The following is a 6,378-nucleotide window of genomic DNA, read 5'->3' as shown; positions in this document are numbered from 1 at the left end:
GTGAATTTATCTAAGGATGAGTCAGCTTAGGTAAGGTTTTCATTTAAATTTTATTCCATAACAAGTCAGCCTTAGGGTAAGAGACACACCTATTCATCCAAATCGCCTATAAAAGAATATTTGAAGCACTTATGGACAATCTGTGTGAAATAATGGGGTCGTGTTGTCACTGCCTAAAACAACCTCTCTCGGTTTCGGGCAACTTAATTCCGTTTTCTTATGGTGATATTTTTTTTATCGCATCAAAAACTGTCAAAAACTGTTAGTGAGAGGTGGCAAAATAGTGCATCTTTCATTTTTCTTGTCATGGAAATGAACCGTTAGTGCGAGTGCGTCCGGGTGGCCGGGTTTACGCTAGGTGTGCCCTTTTCTCGCTCCCTAAGACGTCCGATCGTTATGAGCCACCTCGTAGCGACGTTTTCCCTTGAGTGCTCAAAGTGGAAAAAATGGTCAAACTTTGACATCACATAACTCGGAGACTGTGGCACTTATGGATGATCCATGTGAACCAATGGGGTCATGTTGTCTCTGCCTAAAAAAACCTCTCTCGATTTCAGGCAACTCGAGTCCATTTTCTTGTGGTGATATTTTTTCTGTCGCATCAAAAACTGTCAGTGAGAGGTGGCAAAATAGTGCATCTTTCGTTCTGCTTGTCGTGGGAATGAACCGTTAGCACGAGCGCTTTTGGGTGGCCATTTTTACGCTAGGTGTACCCTTGTATCACTCCCCAAGACATCTGATCATTACGAGCCACCTTGTAGCGACGTTTTCCCTTGAGAGCTCAAAGTGGAAAAAAGGGTCAAACTTTGATGTCGCGTAACTCAGAGACCGTGGCACTTATGGAAAATCTGTTTGAACCTATGGGGTTGTGTGTCGCTTCCTAAAACATCCTCTCTCGGTTTCGGGCAATTCGATTCCGTTTTCTTGTGGTGATATTTTTTTCTGTCGCATCAAAAACCGTTAGTGAGAGGTGGCAAAATAGTGCATCTTTCATTCTGCTTGTCGTGGGAACAAACCGTTAGTGTGAGCGCATCTAGGTGGCTGGGTTTATGTTAGGTGTACCATTGTTTCACTCCCCAAGACATCTGATTGTTATGAGCCACCTCATAGAGACGTTTTCCCTTGAGCGCTCAAAGTGGGAAAAACAGTCAAACTTTGATGTCACGTAACTCGGAGACCGTGGCACTTATGGATGATCCGTTTAAACCTATGGGGTAATGTTGTCGCTGCCTAAAAAATCCTCTCTCGGTTTCGGGCAACTCAATTTCATTTTCTTGTGGTGAGATTTTTTTTGTCGCATCAAAAACTGTCAAAACCTGTCAGTGAGAGGTAGCAAAATAGTGCATCTTTCGTTTTGCTTGTCGTGGGAATGAACAGTCAATGTGAGCGCATCTGGGTGGCCAGTTTTACGCTAGGTGTGCCCTTGTCTCACTCCCCAAGATGTCTGATCGTTATGAGCCACCTCATAGCGACGTTTTCCCTTGAGTGCTCAAAGTGGAAAAAATGGTCAAACTTTGACGTAGCGTAACTCGGAGACCGTGGCACTTATGGATGATCCATTTGAACCTATGGGGTCATGTTGTTGCTTCCTAAAACATCCTCTTTCGATTTTGGCCAACTCAATTCCGTTTTCTTGTGGTGAGATTTTTTCTTTCGCATCAAAAACCGTTAGTGAGAGGTGGCAAAATAGTGCATCTTTCATTCTGCTTGTCGTGGGAACGAACCATTAGCGTGAGTGCATCTGGGTGGCTGGGTTTATGCTAGGTGTTCCCTTGTCTTTCTCCCCAAGACATCTGATCGTTACGAGTCACCTTATAGTGACGTTTTCCCTTGAGCACTCAAAGTGGAAAAAATGATCAAACTTTGACGTCGCGTAACTCGGAGACCGTGGCACTTATAGATGATCTATTTGAACCTATGGGGTCATGTTGTCGCTTCCTAAAAAATCCTCTCTCGGGTTTGGGCACCTCGATTCCATTTTCTTGTGGTGATATTTTTTCTGTCGCATCAAAAACCGTTAGTGAGAGGTGGCAAAATAGTGCATCTTTTGTTCTGCTTGTCATGGGAACGAACCATTAGCGCGAGCACATCCAAGTGGACAGTTTTACGCTAGGTGTTCCCTTGTCTCACTCCCCAAGACGTCCAATCATTACGAGCCACCTCGTAGCGACGTTTTCCCTTGAGTGCTCAAAGTAGAAAAAAAGGTCAAAATTTGACGTAGCGTAACTCGGAGACCATGGCACTTATGGACGATTCGTTTGAACCTATTTGGTCATGTTGTTGCTGCCTAAAACATCCTCTCTCAGTTTTGTCCAACTCGATTCCATTTTCTTGTGGTGATATTTTTTTTGTCGCATCAAAAACCGTCAAAAATCGTTAGTGAGAGGTGGCAAAATAGTGCATCTTTTGTTCTACTTGTCGTGGGAATGAACCATCAGCGCGAGCGCATACGGGTGGCCAGTTTTACACTAGGTTTTCTCTTGTCTCACTCCCCAAGACATTTGATCGTTATGAGCCACCTCATAGTGACATTTTCCCTTGAGCGCTCAAAGTGGAAAAAATGATCAAACTTTGATGTAGCGTAACTCGGAGACCGTGGCACTTATGGACAATCCATTTGAACCTATGGGGTCATGTTGTCACTACCTAAAACATCTTCTCTTGGTTTCAGCCAACTCGATTCCATTTTCTTCTGGTGAGATTTTGTATGTCGCATCAAAAACTACTAGTGAGAGAGGTGGCAAAATAGTGCATCTTTCATTCTGCTTGTCGTGGGAATGAACCGTCAGTGCGAGCGTGTTCGAGTGGCTGGTTTTACACTAGGTGTTCCCTTGTCTCACTCCCCAAGACGTCTGATCGTTACGAGCCACCTCGTAGTGACGTTTTCCCTTGAGCGCTCAAAGTGGAAAAATGGTCAAACTTTGACGTAGCGTAACTCGGATACCGTGGCACTTATGGACAATCCATTTCAATCTATGGGGTCATGTTGTCACTTCCTAAAACATCCTCTCTCGATTTCGGCCAACTCGATTCCATTTTCTTGTGGTGAGATTTTTTCTGTCGCATAAAAAACTGTCAAAAACCGTTATTGAGAGGTGGCAAAATAGTGCATCTTTCGTTCTGCTTGTCGTGGTAACGAACCGTCAGCATGAGCGCATTTGAGTGGCCAGTTTTATGCTAGGTTTTCCCTTGTCTCACTCCCCAAGACGTCTGATCGTTACGAGCCACCTCGTAGCGACGTTTTCCCTTGAGTGCTCAAAGTGGAAAAAATGGTCAAACTTTGACGTAGTGTAACTCAAAGACCGTAACACTTATGGATGATGTGTTTGAACCTATGGGGTCATGTTGTCGATGCCTAAAAAGGCCTCTCTCGGTTCTAGACTATTCCTACTATCCCTTCAAATCGGTTAATTCAACAATAACTCAAAACGTTCCCAAAACACTTGGAAAAAAATTGCATATTCAAATACCCATTTGCAAGTTATTTAACATATGTCAGAATCAGACTCAGTTATTTATAATCAAATAGTACAAATTTATAATCAAATGGTACAAGTTTATTACAAATATATTTATAATCAAATAGTACAAATTTGGGCTCTCAAAATTTGCAAATCAGCCCCATGGACACTTTCATATATAAAATTTGGCATCTTATATAAATGATCAAGCTCATTATTGTTTATATTTACAAAATTTTGCATATAAATATGCAAATTACAACTCTTTGTTATTTTATACAAAAATTAGCATCTAGATATGCACATTACAACTCATTGTTGTTTTTATATACAAAATTTAGCATCTAGATATGCACATTATAACTCATTGATGTTTTTATATACAAATTTGGCATCTACATATGCACATTACAGCTCATATGCATATTGCAGCTCATATGCATGTAGAGCACATCCAAAAAAGTGAAGTTACAATGTTTCGCAAAAGATATATACAAAATTGTCAAAATTATTCTACCATATTATAGAATTATTCTTTTAGATGGCCCAAAATCAATCAAGTGAACCTTCTCGATCAGCTCTAACCCTTAGTGTCTCAAGTATTGCCTCGTGGTCTAATTCACGAACTTTCCACAAATCCTTGTTAAGAGGTCTACCACGATATTTAATCAAATGAATATTTGTTGCAACAAGAAGGCTTGAGTAATGAAGAATATGTCTACGTGTCTCAAAGTCCTCAAACAACCAGGCATTAAAATTTTTGATAGGGTACCTGCATTTTATAGAAGGACAAGTTAATGCCAAAATCAATACAACGACTGCTAAATAAATGAGTTTAAGAGGTCTCAATACAACTCAACACAACAACGGTACCTTCTAAGTCATGTCCCTGTCACAACAACAACAAATCCTATTGGGTACTCAATACCCTCTCCATCAACCACTGTAGAAGTCAATTTCTTTTTGGCCTCAATACAACGACACAAAAAGTAATCTGTTCCTTCTTCGTTGTTCTCATCCGCAATAATTGCATATACATGACCTGCATTTAATAGAAGGATATAAGTTAATACCGAAATCAACATAAGTTAATACTAATAAATTAAGCTTTAAATTGTAGCAAATTGCAACCCTTTACTTGGTTCAACTATGTCTGATACATGGTCAAAATCCACTGATGCTTCAATCCAGTTCATTTGTAGTGCTCTAGGAAGTTGATATGTATCTAGGGTTTGCAATGGTCTACAAGACCATTGGTCAACCCACTCTTTTGATTCACATTCATCCCACAAAAAATGCATACACGAAGAGCAAAAGAATGCAATGTGTCTAGTATAAATAACTAGTGATGTTGCATTTGAACTTCTAAATGAATGCATGTCACTTGATCTAGTAAGTGTACAACAATCTAGATAGTTTTCAATGTTAGATTCACTTATTAACAAAAAATATCTAGAAACCAAAGACTTACCTACATTACCTAGTCCCATCATAGAGTTACACCATTGCACAATTGTTTTTGCATCTATTAACATTGCACCACCTTCATACTTCAATTCCTCTTTGGTAAGAGCTCTTTTCACACATTCTCCCGCACCATCATGCTCTCCCTTTTCATGCCCTGCCTCAATGAAATTCCAAAAATGTTACACACCACTTGTCACATGCATCCTAGTCAACTAGTAGAACATCCTTGCATTCTTGAATTGTGCGGTGCAATTGTCCGACCATATTAAGTGTCGATTGTATCTTATATCTCTTTCCCTTACACTATCATATAAGACTGTAAAGCATCCTTTCACAAACTCTGAGGAATGAGTACGATCATCACTGATATAGAAGTGATATTCTCTTATAACCTTTTTGTCCTCCTCAGTGCTATCATGTGCATGCATGAATGCTATGTGTACAAAAATTGTAACTTGTGTAGAGTGGTAATACATAGATTGTACTTCATTTTGCGGCTTTAGTGTATAATTCTCAGCAAAATCAATGACATAGACAATAGTGTCGAGGGGGAAAGTGTCCTTACACAACTTGAATTTCTCATCTAACCACCTAGCTCTATGTGTGTGATCTATGTACTCATACACTAGTTTCTCTTGAAACATCTTCATAAAATCAGCTATGCATATCCCCCTTTTCACTAACTCACACCTCTTTAATTATTTTCCATCTTTAACACCATATGTGACTGACTTATATTTTCCAACAGAAACTAGTTCCTTACCAATTTCATGTGTGCTATCCTGATGTAGGCATCTATGCAACTGTTGCAAAATGTCACATGTAGGACAAAAACCTCTCAAACACATCATCTTATAGTAAATGCACCCATCATCTCGTCTACATAGTACACTTGAAATAAATTCTCTCAGTGACTTAGGAGGTGCTTGTAGACCACATTCCTGCAAAACATCGTTACTGCGCAAAGTATAACATATATAGCAATAAATATCATAATGCATGGAAAATTCAACATGGACCCTAAAACAACATATAGTACATGCATGATTAATCTTAACATAAAATGGTTTTGTCATCTCAAAAAATATTTGACTAATTTTAATCTGAGGAAAGCTTTGAAGAAACCTTTCATAAAATTGTGTTTGAGTGGTATCTAAATAGTGTTTTGGATGTGGCTCGTGATTACTAATTCCAATTAGCCTTCTAATAATATCTCTTTGGTTGGGTGAAACCTTTGTGTTGTCATGCCAATATTTCTCAATTAACATTCTTAGTGCATCAACAACAACCTTGTCCTTGTGTGGGAGTCTACCCGAGAATGCCCAAAGAGAATTATTGTTAGGATCCTCGATTTTCTCTCGCCTCTCTAAGGCATAGTGTAATGTGGTTCTAATTATCCTTAATGACTTGCTTGTTTTTCTTATTAAATGAGATTTTTTCATTTCCTTTC

At 39.3% G+C, this 6,378-nt stretch overlaps 1 long non-coding RNA gene across 1 annotated transcript in view; it reads right to left on the bottom strand.

Moving 5' to 3' along the window:
• Positions 1-3,946: 3,946 nt before the first annotated feature.
• LOC131031184 (uncharacterized) overlaps positions 3,947-6,378 on the bottom strand; it is a 58,128-nt gene continuing 55,696 nt past the window's right edge. Inside the window, exons 4-5 of the long non-coding RNA XR_009102987.1 lie at positions 4,335-4,503; positions 3,947-4,233 (exon numbers count right to left, since the gene is read on the bottom strand). This is a non-coding gene — a long non-coding RNA (uncharacterized LOC131031184). The remainder of the gene's footprint in view (positions 4,234-4,334; positions 4,504-6,378) is intronic.

This window comes from Cryptomeria japonica, chromosome 8 (assembly GCF_030272615.1).
Source record: "Cryptomeria japonica chromosome 8, Sugi_1.0, whole genome shotgun sequence".
NCBI lineage: Eukaryota > Viridiplantae > Streptophyta > Pinopsida > Cupressales > Cupressaceae > Cryptomeria > Cryptomeria japonica.
Note: the sequence above shows the minus strand (reverse complement) of the source record. Positions and strands in the feature narration are given on the sequence as shown.